We start from the raw sequence: 17,076 nt of genomic DNA, 5'->3' as shown, positions 1-17,076 counted from the left end.
AAGGCATTTAAGACTTGGAGTATTTTCTTTTCTCTGTTCCTGGTATTACTGACTCTAAATATTTAATCACTGACTAGAGCTGCAGTAGCTGCTCCTCAGAAGTGATGAATAATGAGCCTTGTACATTTGTGAACTCCCTGTTGTTGGCTGATTGGGTTGACTTTGCATGGAGTGAGTGAAGCTGGCTCGATGCTCATGGTGAAAGAAGGGAATGGAATGCCACAATCACTAGTGAAAGTGCAAATGTAAAGGCAGCTTTGCCATTATTGTATAATTTTACCAGTAGCTTGAGTAATAACAGTTTTTTTGTTTTTTGGTGTGCCTAATCCTTTTCAGAGATATCAAAATACCTTTTAAATATTTTCTGAAATTTAGCCTTTCCTACTCTGATGGTACGTTCTCCCCATAGGCATGATTTTTCATTTGTTCAAATGGCGAAACTAAATCACAAAGAAATAAAATTACTTATCTTTGGCTGTGGATCCAAAATAGTGTAAAAAGTAGGATCATATATTCTGATTTATTTTAAGTGATTCTTATTGGAAATTTACGATGCAATCTCATTGCCCTTCTTTTATTAAAGCTGTGGGACTGCAACAAGTTAACCTATTTTTCTTAAATTATCATTATTTTGTTAGTTAAATTTATTATGGAATGTTATGGAGATAATAATACCTATCTGAAATGAAAATTTGTTGCCATGACTATAAATAATACCTTAAAATGCCTAGCCTCCTTCCCGACACACAATAGGCATTTTATATGATAATTTCTTATTCTTATCATTTTCTATTATTACTTAATTGCATACATTTACCTGGGGTTTGCCATATAGAGATAATACTAATTTGTGACTATATAAGTTTGCTGGGGTTATGTAACAAAGTGCCATAGGTTGGGTAGCATAAACAGCATAGTTATATTCTTATACTTTAGGAGCCTGGGAATCTGAGATTAGGTGTCTGCAGGGTTGGTCTTTTTACTCCTTGGTTTGCAGATGCTGCTTCTTCCCCTGCCTTCATGTTGTCTTCCTTCTGTACATGTTTTTGTCCAAATTTTCTCTTATAGGAACACTAGCCACACAGAATTAGCACCTACTGGCCTTGTTCTAGCTTAATCTCTGCTTTAAAATACCCGTCTACAAAATTAGCTACATTTTGAAGCATTGGAAATTAAGACTTCAATGTATAACTGTGGAAAGGTCCAATTCAGCCTTAATATTTACTTTCAACAGTAAGTAAAAATATGATTTTCATCATTCCTTTTTCAGGTCATATTAATTAAAAGGAAAGGTAAATAATATATTTTTGTGGAATATGAAAAAACTGTTACTGCTTCATATTTATGTATAAAGGCATGTCTGATTTCAAACAAATAATGTCATCTTGTGGGGCAGTGGAACCTCAGGAAATGCTTGTGAACATGGGAAAGAGAAGGAGGGAGCCAATTCAGGCAGTGTTGGTGGGCAGGTTCTGCTTGGGCTACTGGAGTTCTTTCTGGCTGAGACCATGAGAGAGATAGCAGAGTGTGCCTCAGACTTATCACCCCACAGACCAAGAAGCTGGGTGATTAGACAGTAACTCCTGTTGCATACAGTCTGCCTTTGTCAGGTCTGAACGTGCTCCTGAGGTCACAAGAACTACCAGATGACTGCAATTGGGAATGGCATTGTCTCAATATTTTCTTCAGGATTTAGTCCGTGTTATTCCTAGGCTGGACATGCTGGTACAGTTCTAATAGTCATGGGACAATAGTGAAATGTCTCCAATGAAAATTCAATAAATACCTATGTCATTATGAATGGCAATACAGGGTATAAGTTTTATTTGGTAGAGAATAAAATGAAATGAAGTAGGTAACTAAAGGATAACATAGTAGTTAAAGATATTGTCTTTGAAACCAAACTGACTTAGATTTGATGCTTATTAGCTCTGGGAACTTGAACAAGACATTCTGGTATCTCACTAGATTATGTGAGGATATGTGAAAGTTTTGTCATAGTAACTTTCAGGTCATCAGTGCTCAATAAGGAATTATTTTAATTAGATAATAGCAGCAATACAACTTTCATTCACCTTGACACATGTTATCAGGGACTTCTCTTCCTGATTTAGTGTCAGAAAATCTACTCTATCTTTTAGAGCTCAATCTTGTGACAAAGCATCTACTTTTTTCCATTGTAAAAACAAACAACATCAAAACCTGGAAGTGTCTGCCTATATACGCAAGAGATTTTGTGGTGTTCACTCCTGTTAAAGAAACTTTTATGTTGCAAGATATTGGATGAATACAAGCTTTTTCTTTTACCAAGCTCAACATAGTGGAGCATAGCAGTCTTTTCTTCTTTCATTTGCCAGTGCAAAATTTAGATACAGCACTGAAAGTATTTATTTTCTAAGACTGCATTCCTTTTTATTTTTCCACAGAACTTGAGGGGTTCAGACTCTTAGTAAGCTATTTAGAGAAGAGGAGAACTGTTAAAGTGTGGGAAAACTGGGTGTTCAGATATATTCTGAAACACAATGCACAATTCCAGAGGCTATCCACTGATTCTGATTTAATATACTCTGAGTGTATGATTCTGGTTCCTGATATTCATCATCTGCATTATCCTGCATCTCTGTGGAATCATACCTTTTCTCTCCATGTTTCAGGTGTAACCTTATCATGTCAGATGAATACTGCACTTTTCCATAGACATCTGCCCCCAGCAAATGTTTGTCATCTTGGGAAATGGATGTTCCATTGCTTTTAGAAACTCCCTGACCCAGGCTGCTCCTCTCCTCTCCTCTCCTCTCTTTTCCTTTCCTTTCCTTTCTCTATTTCCTCCCTCCCTCTCTCCTTCCTTCCTTCTTTCCTTCCTTCCTTCCTTCCTTCCTCCCTCCCTCTCTCTTTCTCTCTCTCTTTCTCTCTCTCTCTTCCTTTCTTCTCTTTCTCCATCTTTATTTCTTTTGCTTTTTACTTTGTCACATTTCCTTCTACTTGGATAAAATCATTGTTCTTTTTTTATCTACTTCTGGTATACAACAACTTCTTTTTATCTTAATTGCCCTTGCTGGCTTCCATCTTCCCACAAATTCAGTTTGGCTGCCAGTCAAGTCCAAAATTCACCTTTCTTAATCATACACGCCAGGATGCTTACTTGACTGAGCCCAGTCCCTTTTGTCCTTCCCTGAGACATAAATTCCATTCTACCTCAGTCGTTCTTCAGTCACATTTGCTTCTATCTTTTCCCATTCCATCCCATTTATTTTTTCCCCCTAATGTGTGTTAGGGACCAACCTGAAGAAAGCCACTTTTCAAGGTAATAAACCATGATATGTAATCTGTAAGGTTTTAAGATGCTGTGGGACTGAGCAAGTAATTAATACAAGATAACAGGAATTTATGTTCTAGATTATATTTCCTGCCAACTGTGATATTCAAAGAATGCTAGTGTGCCTATGGACTATGAAGAAGTAGTCAAAATCTTCAAGGTTCTTTCTACCGTTAGCATAAAGTGCAATGTTTTGTTTCTGATCTTTACAGGATAAAGGAGAGGTTTTGGTGGCAGAATCATATCTTCAATAAAAAATTTGAATTTAGTTGTAAATTGTCATCTTCTTTCAGATAAATTGTCCAGCTTCTAATTAGTTGCTGTAGAAAGCCTGGCGATTACTTCCTCAGCCTTCATTTTTCCCTCACACGTTATTTTGTCACTATGAACTTTATGTGAGATTGACCCCTTCTGTAACTCTGGGAATTCCCTGCGACTAACTGTGTAAACTATTCAGCATAATCTTTAAGTTTTCATGTTCTATTAAAAATAATGAAAGTACATATTTTAGATTTATAGCTCACATTATCTTCATTTAGGTATTTACCAGTGCTAACCTCTATTAGGGTGGAATTAATCCAGTCTTTTCTTATCCGGGAGATTGGCGACACAAAATTGGACCACTGGGGCCACGGCATTTCTTTTTCTTTTCTTTTTTTTGGTACCAGGGATCGAACTCAGGTCCTTGCACTTGCAAGGCAGGCAGCAGAACCACTGAGCTAAATCCCCCGCCCAGCATTTCTAGCTTTAGTGACGAGCTGAAGATTGTTCTAGTGAGACTGGAATACTTACAACTCCAATCCACTGGGCACCAGGACATGTTGTCCCTGGTATTGCCGTATTGCTGGTGGGCCTTTTGTGTCTGCAGAGGGACAAGCATCCACAGAGGAAGATTCAAACATACAATTCAGAGCCCAGATGAACTCCACCTGAAGCTCACCCTCCTCCGGGAAGCTCTTAATTAGCTCAGTTGGGGCTGAGTTTCCTTTCACTTAAAATCTGAACAAACTTAAAACAGTTACTTTTATACTTTTTGTTTACTTAGGAGCTAGCAAATATATTTAACTCAGTAAATAAAATATTTTAATGAATGAAAACATAACATGATGAGAAAGAAAAAAAATCAGGGTGACTATTAAAAAGCCTTTGCAATGAAAGAGATTAAACCTTATGATGATGTATTAAAAGTATTTAGGGTGGCTGCAAAGATTTAAACAGCAACCAGACATAAGACAATTTAATTCAAAGCTCCCATGAGTTTATAGGAACAAAAGTATATATTGCATCAAAGGAAATATCTTACCAGCAAAACTTGGTTACCGTCTATTAAATTTTCCAACTAGCTTATTTGGTCATTCACAGTTCATTCCCACATATAATGTGTGTTACAAATGGAAAAATTTGTCTCATGTTAATAATCTTATTTGAAAGCATACTAAGAATCTCTAAAATATGTATAGTTAGGTTTGTAGTGTTTTGTATTACTTAATGGATTTATCTTTTTATTTTAAAATAATTTCAAACTTAAATTGCAAGATTTATTCCACATGTCTTTTATTCAATCATCAATTTTAACATTTTACTGTATTTCATTTCCTATATTCTCTCTCTCTATGATTATTCTATGTACTATACATACTATACATATATAAATAAATATGTTATTTTCTAATTCATCTTCAAGTTGTAAATATCACATCTCTCTTCCCCTAGATATTTGCCTTCATTTAATAAGAACAAGAATAATTCTTATATAACCCCCATATATTTATCAAAATCAGAATATTTGACAAAATTCAACAGCATTTAATATAATACTCCTATCTGATCTCGAGTACATATGCAGATATTATCAGTTGTACAGTTAAGGATCTTTAGAGCATTTTCACTGAGTTTAGCTCCTCACTCACGATCGTGAAGAGCCACGTCACTTTAGTTTCCATTCTTGCTCATGTCACCTGAGTCTCCCTTAGTCTTGTAATTGCCCAGCCTTTTTCATTCCTCATGACATTGACAGTTTTGAAGAGTACAAGTCAATTATTTCATGTGTTAGCTCTCAGTTTAGAGTTACCTGAAGTTTCCTTACAAAGAGCATCAAATTACGCCCTGCTGAGGTGTATTCCTCTCACTGTCACTTTCCTGTTACCTTTGATCATTTTGTTAAAATAATTTACACCATATTTCTCCACTCCAAAATTATTGTTTTTCTTTTATAATTTAAAAGTAATTTGAGAAGTGATACTTTTAAAAACTACATAAGTGTCGTATTCCTAATCAAACTTTCACTCACTAGTCTTAATGCCTATTGATTCTTGCCTGCATCAGTTATTGCAATGATGAATGCAAAATCATTATTTTTAAACTCTTCCATTTTTCTATGTTTATGAGTTGACCTTCAACTGGCTTTCTTCATTTTCCCTTATCTATATCAATATATATTAATTGACTCTCATTTTATTTAATAGATTATAATCTATCACTGCCATTATTTATTTTGATGCTTAAAGTGTCCAAATCTTAATGAAATATTACAGAATCATGGTTGCTCCAAGACTAATAATTTATACTTTATTAGGAGTGCACTCATTGGAGGAGTAAGTTTGGGGTCTCTGATCTGTTTCACTCTTACTTACTTTGCCTTCTGCTCCAGGAACCAATGCATCTGAACTGAATCCAAGGCTTTTGTTCTTCTTTGGTGATCGGGTGGGCTTGAGCCACGAGCCTTGCTGGCAGGTGGCTGAAAGGAGGAAGGCGAAGGAACTCAGGTATATGTTCATTAAACATTATCATTAATGGTAATCTTACTTTTCAAAGTAGTATTTTGAATTTTGAATTAAAGATGATGGGAAGGATGACACTTAACTTCCTCTCAGCTACTCTGTACTGTTTTCTGATTTCAAGTGTTACAGTGAGAATTCTGCTGTCAATAAAAGTTTTGGTCTTTGTGGGTAAAGGTAAACTGTCTTTTATTCTGGTTTATTTGCAGGTACTTTCATTGTCCTTGGTGTTTTGTGGTTTTACTGTAAGTTGTCTAGGTATAATGTTCTTTATTTGTCTTGCTTAGGGTTAATTAGGTTCCAAAATTCAGTACTCAGATCTTATTATTTCTAAAAAGAAAAGAAAATCCAGGTACTTTTCCTTCTAACATTATATTTTCTCCATTCTATTCTTCAGAAATAATTTTAGAAATTATTTTAAACCTTTTTTGGAAACTTAACAGCTTTTCCATATTTTAGCCAGTTTTCTCTGCTTTAGTCTAGATGATTTTGTGAAATCTTTTATTTATTTATTTTCTATTTTTTTTTTCTTAAATTTTTTATTGGTACATTTTAGGTATACAATACATTTACATTTATCTTTGGGTGCTTGTACCTGTACATGATGCATCTTGGTTCTCGTTTTTTCCCCATTACCTGTGAGCCTTTCACCCCTAAACCCTTCCCTATTTACATATTTCAATTCCATTTTTTTTTTCTTTTCTCATAATTTTTTCCTTTCCATTCTTTCCTTTCCCGTTCCCCTCCCAACACCCCTACCCCTTTGGACCTTTTCCTATTTCAAAGAATCAATTATTAGTTATTAATCCTTTTAGTCCTTATTTACACTCTCAGTTTCTCACACTAGAAAAACTATTTGGTATTTACACATGTGTGTCTTATTTATTTCACATAAGAGGATAGCCTCAATATGCATCCATTTAGCTATAAATGACTCTAGTTTCTCATTCTTCATGGCTGAGTAGTACTCCATTTTATAAAAAAAAACCCACATCTTCTTTATCCAGTTTCCAGTTGATGGGCACTTGGGCTGTTTCCAAGCTTTAGCTATTACAAACTGTGCCACAATAAACATGGGTACACATATATCACTGTGGTATGATTCTTTTAATTCTTTTGGGAAAATACTCAGCAGGGAAATAGCTGGGTCAAATGGAACCTCTAATCCTAGTTCTTTGAAGTATCTCCACAATGATTTCCATAGTGGTTGCACCAGTCTGCACTCCCACCAAAAATGGAGAAGGATTCCTTTCTCCCCACAACCCTGCTAGCATTTGTTATTGGTTGATTTCTTGATAGCAGCCATTCTTTCTGGGGTGAGGTGGAATCTCAGTGTTGTTTTCATCTGCATCTCTCAAATGACCAGTGATGTTGAACATTTTTTCATATATTTATTTGCTGCTTTTACTTCTTTGTCTGAGAAATGTCTGTTCATTTCAGATGCCCATTTTTGAATTGGGTCTTTGAATTTGGGGGGTCTGATTTTTTTCAGTTCTTTATATAGTCTAGATAGTAGCCCTTTGTCTGAGTTACAGCTGCTAAAATTTTTTTCCCATATTGTAGGTTGTCTGTTAGCTCTGTTGATGGTTTCTCTTGCAGTGCAAAAGCTTTTCAATAAGATGAAATCCCAGTTGTTGATTCTTTCTGCTAGTTCCCGTGCTACTGAGCTTTTGTTCATAAAGTCTTTTCCTATGCCAATATCTTCAAGAGTTCTACCTAACTTATCTCCCAGCAAGTTTAGTGTTTCTGTCTTAATATTTAGATCTTTAATCCACTTAGATCTCAGTTTAGTGTATGGTGATAGATATGGGTCTAGTATTAATCTCTGACAGGTTGAAATCCAGTTTTTCCAACCATTTATTAAATAGGCTATCTTTCCTCCAAAGAGGGTGGTTGGCTCCTTTGTCAAAGATGAGGTGGCTGAGTATGTCTGGAGTTGTTTTTGCATCTTCCAATCTATTCCACTCATCCTCAGGTCTGTTTCTTTGCCAGTACCATGCTGTTTTTATCACAGTAGCTTTGTAGTATAGCTTCAAGTTGGGTATTGTGATACCCCTAGCCATGTCTCTGTTGCCCAGAGTTGCTTTTGCTATTCTAGATCTCTTCTAGTTCCAAATGAATTTTTGGATTGTTTTCTCTAGATCTACAAAGTATATTGTTGGAATTTCAATCGGCATTGCATTAAATCTATATAGCAGTTTTGGAAGTATGGCCATTTTCACTATATTGATTCTTCCTACCCAGGAACAAGGGATGTCTTTCCATTTTCTTATATCCTCCTCGATCTCCTTTTTCAGGGTGCTGTAGTTTTCAGCGTAGAGGTCTTTTGCTTCTTTTGTTAGATTGATTACTAGATATTTCATTTTTTTGGATGCTACTGTAAAAGGAATTGTTTTCCTAATTTCTCTCTCAGTGAGTCTGCTATTTGTGTATAAGAAGGCTATTGTTTTTTGAGTGTTGACCTTGTATCCAGCTACTCTACTGAATCTGTCAATTAAGTCCAGAAGAGTTTTGGTAGAGTTTTTTGGGTCTTCTATGTAAAGTATCATATCATCAGCAAATAATGACAGTTTAACTTCTTCCTTTCCTATCTTTATTCCTTTTATTTCTTTCTCTTTTCTAATTGCTGTGGCTAATGTTTCCAGAATTATATTGAACAGGAGTGGTGATAGTGGGCATCCTTGTCTTGTTCCTGTTTTTAGCATGAAAGTTTTCAGTTTTTGACCATTTAGTATGATGTTGGCTGTTGGTTTTTCATAGATAGCCTTAATCAGGTTGAGATAAAGACCTTCTATTCCAATTTTCTCTAGGGTTTTTATCATGAATGGGTGTTGGATTTTGTCAAATGCCTTTTCTGCATCTATTGAGATGATCATATGGTTTTTGTCCTTGACTCTGTTAATACAGTGTATTACATTTATTGATTTAGGAATGTTGAACCATCCTTGCATCCCTGGGATAAATCCGACTTGGTCAAGGTGTATGATCTTCTTGATGACCCTCTGTATTCTGTTTACTAGTACCTTGTTGAGGATTTTTTCATCTATGTTCATTAGGGAGATTGGCCTGTAGTTCTCTTTATGGGTTGGGTCTTTCACTGGTTTTGGAATCAAAGTAACAATTGCTTCCATGAATGAATTTGGAAGCCTTGCTTCCCTTTCAATTTCCTTGATGAGTTTAAAGAGTAATGGCATCAGTTCTCCTTTAAATGTCTTGTAGAATTCAGCAGTGAAGCCATCAGGACCTGGGCTTTTCTTTGTTGGTAAATATTTTATTACATTTTCAATTTCACTCATTGTTATTGGGGTGTTTAGAATTTCTATGTCTTCTTAATTTAACTTTAGCAATTCGTATGTATCTAGGAATCTGTCCATTTCTTCTGTGTTTTCCAATTTATTAGAGTACAGGTTCTCAAGGTAGGTATTGATGATCCTCTGGATTTCTGCTGGGTCTGTTGTGACTTCCCCTTTTTCATTCTTAATTGCATGGATTTGAGTCTTTTCTTTCCTTTTTTTGATAAGGTTGGCTAAAGGTTTATCGATTTTATTTATTCTTTCAAAAAACGAACTCTTTGATTCACTAATTTCTTTGTATCATTCTCTTAGTCTCCATTGCATTGATTTCTGCTCTGATCTTTATAATTTTCTCTCTTGTGTGGGCTTTGGGTTTGTTATTCTCTTCTTTTTCTAGGAGTTTGAGGTTCTGCATTAGATTATTTATCTGAGTTCTCTTTGTTTTCCTAATATGGGCATTCATTGCTATGAATTTCCTGCATAGAACTGCTTTCATTGTGTCCCATAGATTCCTAAATGTTGTACTGGCATCATTATTTACTTGTAGAAGCTGTCTAATTTCTTCTTTAATTTCTTCTGTGACCCATTGGTTGTTCAGGAGGGTGTTATTCAATTTCCAGGTGTTTGTGGGAATTTGGCTATTTCTCCTGTTATTGATCTCCAGTTTTCTTGCACTGTGGTCTGATAATATATAGGCGGTAATTTCAGTTCTTTTACATTGACTTAGACATGTCCTGTGAGCTTGCATGTGATTATTTTGGAGAATGACCCATGCACAGCTGAAAAGAATGTGTATTCTGATTTTGTGGGGTGGAATACTCTGTAAATATCTATTAAGCCCAGTTGTTCAATAGCTTGGTTCAGTTCTAGAATTTCATTGTTAATTTTTTGTCTAGATGATCTGTTTATTTGTGATAGTAGGGTATTGAGGTCTCCCACTACAACTGTATTAGTGCTTATTTGGTTTTTCATGTCCATTAATATTTGTTTTGTATAGTTGGGGGCATTTGTATTTGGTGCATATATATTTATGATTGTCATTTCTTCCTCTTGGATTGTTCCCTTCACAAGGAGGTAATGACCATCTTTGTCTCTCTTAATTAGTTTTGGTTTGAAATCTACTTTGTCTGCAAATAAGATTGCTACCCCTACTTTTTTCTGGGTTCCTGTCACATGGAGAGCTGTTTTCCATCCTTTTACTTTCAGTCTATGAATTTCTTTTTAAGTTAGGTGTGTTTCTTGTATACAACATATTGCTGGATTTTGGTTCTTAATCCATTCTGTCAGTCTACTTCTTTTGATTGGTGAATTGAGGCCATTAAGATTGATAGTTATAAATGAGAGATATCGACTCATCCTTGTCATAATGTTTTATTTTTGTTGGCTCTTATTTCTTTTTCCCCCTTTCCCTTTAGTTTCCTACCTTGTCTGGTGGCTTCCCTTTGTTGAGCCTCATGGAGTTGTGACCTCCATTGCCTTTTTCTAGGATATTGCTTAGAATTGTTTGGAGTGCTGGTTTGGTGTTCATGAAATTTCTCAGGTGTTCTTTGTCATGGAAGTATCTAATTTCCCCATCAATTTTGAATGATAATTTTGCAGGATACAACAGTCTAGGTTGGAAGTTATTTTCTTTTAGGGCTTGAAATACTTCACTCCAGGCTCTCCTTGATTTAAGTGTTTGTGTTGAGAAGTCTGCTATGATTCTGATGGGCTTTCCTTTATAGGTGAATTGTTTCTTTTCTCTAACTGCCTATAGGATTTTTTCTTCTGTTGGGTTTCTGGGATGTTGACTAATATATGTCTAGGTGTAGATTTTTTTTTATCATGCTGGGTGGAGTTCTACATGCCTCATTTATCTGTGTGTCCAATTCTCCTCCTCTGTCTGGGAAGTTTTGTACTATTACTTCTGTGAGCAGTTTTTTTATGTCAATTGTACTTTCTCCTGTTTTTTCATGGACTCCTATCAATCTTATGTTATTCTTCTTTGCATCATCTAGCAGCCATTGAATTGATTTCTCACGGTCCCTTACTATTTTTAAGAAATCTCTGTTTTCTTGGTCCTTCACTGCAGTTCTGTCTTCTATATCTGATATTCTGTATTCAGATTCTCTTAATCTGCTCTGCATGCTTTCAATGGAGTTTTTAATCTCCTGAACATCTGTTTGAATCTGTTTCATGGATTCCATTTCTTTCTTATGTTGAGCTTTCCTGGCTTCCAGCATGATTCTGAGCTCATCTATTTTTTTATCAGTTTCTGTTCTAGAGCCTCTAATCATGTCTTTCACTCTGCTCACCATCTCTGTAGTTATCTGGGAGATTATTTCTGCTTTGAATTTTTCTAGAGCCTCATTCATCTGTTTTGTTACTTCCTGTGCTATCAGTTCAGGGTGTCCAGGTGGTTGATTATCAGATTTTTGCACCTCATTTCCCCCATAAATTGCCTTTTGTGGGATGGAAGTCTGGGTTTGTGACTTGCTTAAATGCCTTCTCATTTTTGTTTTTGGTACTGTCCTTGGTTTAGTTCCTGGGTTGATATTATGAAGTTGTTTATTGTAAGTATCTTTGTTGGTCTATTTAAAACCCTTATGGAATGATTGCTTCTCAGAGGTGTCTACCAGATATAGCTGGTCTTTAGGTTTTGAGTCTCTAATGACTCTGAGGCTATCTCATTTTCATTATACCAGAAAGGAAAACTGTTTAGATCAATCATGACATCTTAGCCCAAGTCATACAATCAGCAACACCATAGCATCAAATACCTCTTAAAGAATGACAATTTCTGGTAGTTATTAATCTATCACCTTTAAAAAATAAAGAGCCTCCTTCAAGGTGTGTCTCTGCTGTCACAATAGACAACGTGGGGAGCAGTGTGCAGTTATAAGGCAATGAGTCTCAGTAAGCTAGTCCCAGACCCATGAGATTCAGGCAGATTTCTGGTTGCACGTCCCAAGTTGAGCTCCTTGTCCTACTGCAGGGTTGCACTCTGCAAGTTTCTACTGCAGGTTTCAGCTGCTTTTCCCCTGAAGAAAGTCCAGTTTCCAATGGGAGCTAATAATCCCTCCAATTTAACAATCACGGTGGTCTGGTGTGCCTTTATTGCAGAGATTCTCTTCACTTTTCCAGTGGGCTTGTTTTCATCTGGGAGTCTGAGAGAGGCCCTCTCTCTGTGGTCCACTTCTGGAGCTCAGGACAATGGCTTTTGTCCCCCTGTGCCTTTGCAGTGTGTAACCAAGTAGCTGCACAGCCAAAAGGCCAGAGGCCGCGGTGTGGGGAGGGGGTGGTATTGTTGGAGGCGCCCATGCGGCCCAGCCGTCAGCTGGTGGGCCTGTCCAGGGGGGTCCTCCTCACCCTGTCCTAGTGGCTGGTGGAAAGCCTGTCCTGGTGGCTGGTGGAAAGCTGGTCACATTTATGTTCTTACAGTCACATTGCGTGCCTGGAGGGTCTCGCGGGTCCTTCCCATGCAGCCTGCAGCCAGTAGAAATCGTAAAGTAGGGTGGTCAACCAGGGTGAGGCGGCTTTCAGCACTGCGCTCAAGATCTGTGGTTTAGAACCAAGAAGAAATCTAACTTTTAGTTCACTGATTTTTTACCCTACTTTCTTTCTTTCTTTTTCCTTTTTTTTTTTTCGGTTTGGTACCGGGGATAGAACTGGGGACCTTGTGCTTTGGAGGCAGGCACCGGAAACACTGAGCTAAATCCCCGGCCCGTTTTACCTTACTTTCTATTTCAGAATTAACGGAATTCAGATTTACAGAATTTTAAAATTTTAGTGAGTTTTCCATCTTAGACTTTGTTTCTCTTAAAGTCTATCCAACTTGACTCATGTTAGCAATTTAAACACCAATGTTACACTTGCAGTCACATAACTTGCTTTTTTAAAGGTGTCTAGACTAGTATTTATTCAAGCTTTTAATTCTTTTCTCATGCAGATTGTCTTACTGTATTTTATAATTTTTGAATGTAAGCTTGTTTTCCTTTGGAGTTTTGATGGGGAAAACTTGTGGTTTCTGCTTCCTTCTTTCTGGAACCACAGCACTCATAAGAGTATAGGACAATTATTTATGTAATTTTGCAGCAGATTTATGGACCACACTAATAGTAAAAATTGGAATTGCAAACTGACCCAAGGTACAGGCCATTGCTATGAGTTCTACCTAAGTCCTCAGTAAGATTTTTCTGGTAACATCGTGAGCTGGGAGGTGACTTGCTCTCAGCCACAACCTCATTCAGAACCTCATTATTGGTTCCACGGTAGTGCTCCAATTCTAAATCCTTGCTTTTCTTAGAAGTGTATTCTCCTTGGTTTCCAAACATCAGCATTTAGACGATAGCACTAATCCTGCCTAGGGAAGCTACAGCCTTATATATTCACAACTCTATTTTTACTTTGTTTTGTTTTGGACTGTATAGATTTCTTTTCCTTTCTCTGGGAGCTCAATTGAGCAATTAAATATTTTAAAGCCACTTTTTTGAGATATAATATAAATTTGTGTACTTAAACTTTCTGAGTTTTAGCATTTTAATGGAGTTGTGAACGCTTCACTACAGCAATACTATAGTATTTTTATTACCTTAAATAGAAACTCTCTCCCATGTAACAGGAACTCCACAATTCCCACAGTTGTACAGTACTAGGCAACTACTAATCTACATTCTGTCTCTATGGATTTGCCTACTCTGAACAATTTATATAAATGAGGCCATCCAATATATAGTTTTTTGTGAGTAGCTTTTTATATAGAACAATGCTTTCAGGGTTTGTAAATTTTATAATGTGAATCAGCACCTAATTTTTTTGTTTTTCTGATTAATAAACTGTTTTAGAGCAGTTCTAGGTTTGCAGCAAAACTGAGCAGGTAGATTTATTACAACCAATGGATACACATTGACAGATAATTATTATCCAAAGTCTGTTGTTAACATTAAGGTTCACTGTTGGTGTTGCACATTTTATGGGCTGAGTATGGTGAACTGAATCCTGGGGAATCAATCCCTTTCCCTGGGCTGCTGCCATTCTGGAACATGGTGCCCTGGTGCTCTCTTCTCAAAGCAAAGACTTTTGCTTTTCCAGCTTTGAGCCTGCAAAGGGTGGGGACTTGATATTTCTGGGTGGCTATTTTCCAGCTTACTCAAAAGATGATTGAAAATTTTCAGACACTTTAAATGTGTGTGTTTAGAAAGTAATTTCATTAGTTACACTAGTTATGATTATTTAGAAATAAGCCTGCAGCTCTCATACTGCCATCTCAGAAGTAGATCAGTACATCTTTCTAATCTTGATTTCAAAGATCTTGAAGAATTTTTCAGTTTTTCTGCTAAATTTGCCAAACTAGAGCTCTATAATTTTATAAAACCTCAGAGTCATATAAACTTAAATTGATGCAAAAGAGCTGTTAATGGCAATTAGCTCCCCATGGCTCTTCATCTATTCATCTAAAGATGTGATGTTGGGTATTCTGATTGTAAAAAATGGATACTTTTATCACGGTTGTTCAAACAAACATCTCACTGAAGAAACCCCAAACTGGACTTCTGCATTTCATTTATGTAGAATTTGTAATGGCATTGGGTGGGAGGGGTAGTTTGAAGTTGTGTGGTGATCACACACTTGAAATCTCTGATTTGGTAGAGATATTACTTTTCACATCCCCAACATCTATTCTATTTTCAAGTAATTGATATAAATTTCTTTGCAAAGATACTCTGCCTCCTGTGGTGCGGATGAACCACTGTCTCTTCCACCTCGACTTCTAGAGTTATCTCCTGAGGTATGTATTAGAACATTCATCTCTGGGCCAATGATTGGCATAGGACAAATGTGGACCATGATTGCTGCTGTTGAGGGCATGGTGGTAGTAATGTAATTCACCTGTGTGTGTTTTCCATGGAGAATAACATTTGGTGGTGCTTGCTCTAACCATATGTGAAGAGATGCTCTTTTCTCTTTGTGATCACTAAGGCCAATGTTTGTAAATGTAGAAATTCCAAAGGCCATTGTTGCTACTAGTTGGGAAAATCTGTGTGAGAAAAAAATCAACAAAGAGGGTAGAACTGATGGATGAGGTAGGGTCTGTACAACACCATTTGATATAACATGACAGTGTCTAATAACAGCAAAAGTATATGTGTTTAATTTACACACTCTATATTTCTCTATATATCTAACATATTCTACTATACCTTCCTCCTTCCTCGAATCAGGGCGGGGGATAAATTGAACTTCTATCTTTTGCAACTAAAAAATTTCTAGGCAATACAAACATTTTCTAAAAAAGATATAAATCATTGGGAGGGCAGGGTAATGGGGAAAAAATAAGAACCAAGATACATCATGTACAGATACAAATTCCCAATGATGAATGTCATTATATTGTATTCCTAAAATGTACCAATAAAATTAATTTTAAAAATCATGTATCTGATTTAACCTAGGCATTAGGCAATAAAACTGCTCATTAGTTAAAAATTGATCCAGTTTATTTTGGCCTTCTAAAATAAAGTAGTCACCAGTTTTCCTGCTAGTTGGAGAGGGTTTTGGGTTAGGAGTTTGAGACAGGTAGTGCTTAATGGTAGACGCACAACTATTTAGAGACCAGTGATTAAAAACAAAAAACAAAAAATAAAACAAAACAAAACAAAACAAAAAACTAGTGTTTATTTCTGTGAAGGAGAAATTCTTCTGTTTTTTACTCATGTAGGAAACACATATGTTTTGTAAAACTAGGTACTTGGATAGTTCGAAGAGACACCTGATCACAAAGCCTCCTTGTCAGCATCTCTGTTGTCTTTTAACAGTGAAAGCCAAGAATAGTTTAAACTTTCTCTTGAGCCTTCATTACCACCAAGAGCTGTAGCTACATACCTCAGGGAACAGCTCTGAAAGGACTGGGTCGGGCTCCCACAGGGCAGTGAGCATATTTCTGAACAAACTCCAGAGTTTTTCCTATAGGGATGTTTGGAGAAATGAGACAAACTGCAGGCTTAGAATCTATAGTGGAATTATTGTCAGGTATCTTGTTTTTGTGTATTGTACTTGTCTGTGCTTCTGAAGCTTTTCAGATTGTGAGTACAGAGAGTGAGCTATTTGGGTGTGCAGGCACTCACACACATCAGTGCAACCCCATGTAAGGGGACTGCTGTGAACGAGGCCACGGGAAAGGAAGTCTGGCCCAGTTGGAATGACTTGCCCTTTCCTCTGAGAAAGATCAAAAGTGGGAGGGCTCGGGAGAGTGAGTGCCTACAAGAGCTGGCTGTGTACATTTGGTAAATTTTATGAGAGGCAGAGTTTTGCTAAATTAGGAAATGAAAAAAAAAAAGGACAAATCAACCCTTGTGTAATTTTGCCCCATCACACCCTCAGCAGGGCAATTGTTTCGTGGTTTGGTGTGGAATTTTGGATGGATAGGGCGCCCCCCCCCTTCCTCCTCCTCCTCCTCCTCCTCCTCCTCCTCCTCCTCCTCCTCCTCCTCCTCCTCCTCCTCCTCCTCCTCCTCCTCCTCCTCCTCCTCCTCCTCTTCTTCTTCTTCTTCTTCTTCTTCTTCTTCTTCTTCTTCTTCTTCTTCTTCTTCTTCTTCTTCTTCTTCTTCCCCTCCCCCCTCCCTCTCTTATAACTTGCCTGGGAATTCAGTGATTACTTGCATATTACAAGTATTTTCTCCTGTGTATTTAGGAAGGACATACAGATCTCTATT

The sequence above is a fragment of the Heterocephalus glaber genome, unplaced genomic scaffold (assembly GCF_053883595.1).
Source record: "Heterocephalus glaber isolate CG9 unplaced genomic scaffold, H.glaber_assembly_v1.0 deba00001606, whole genome shotgun sequence".
Taxonomy (NCBI): Eukaryota; Metazoa; Chordata; class Mammalia; order Rodentia; family Bathyergidae; genus Heterocephalus; species Heterocephalus glaber.
The sequence above is the reverse complement of the archived record's forward strand: the minus strand, read 5'-3'. Positions refer to the sequence as shown.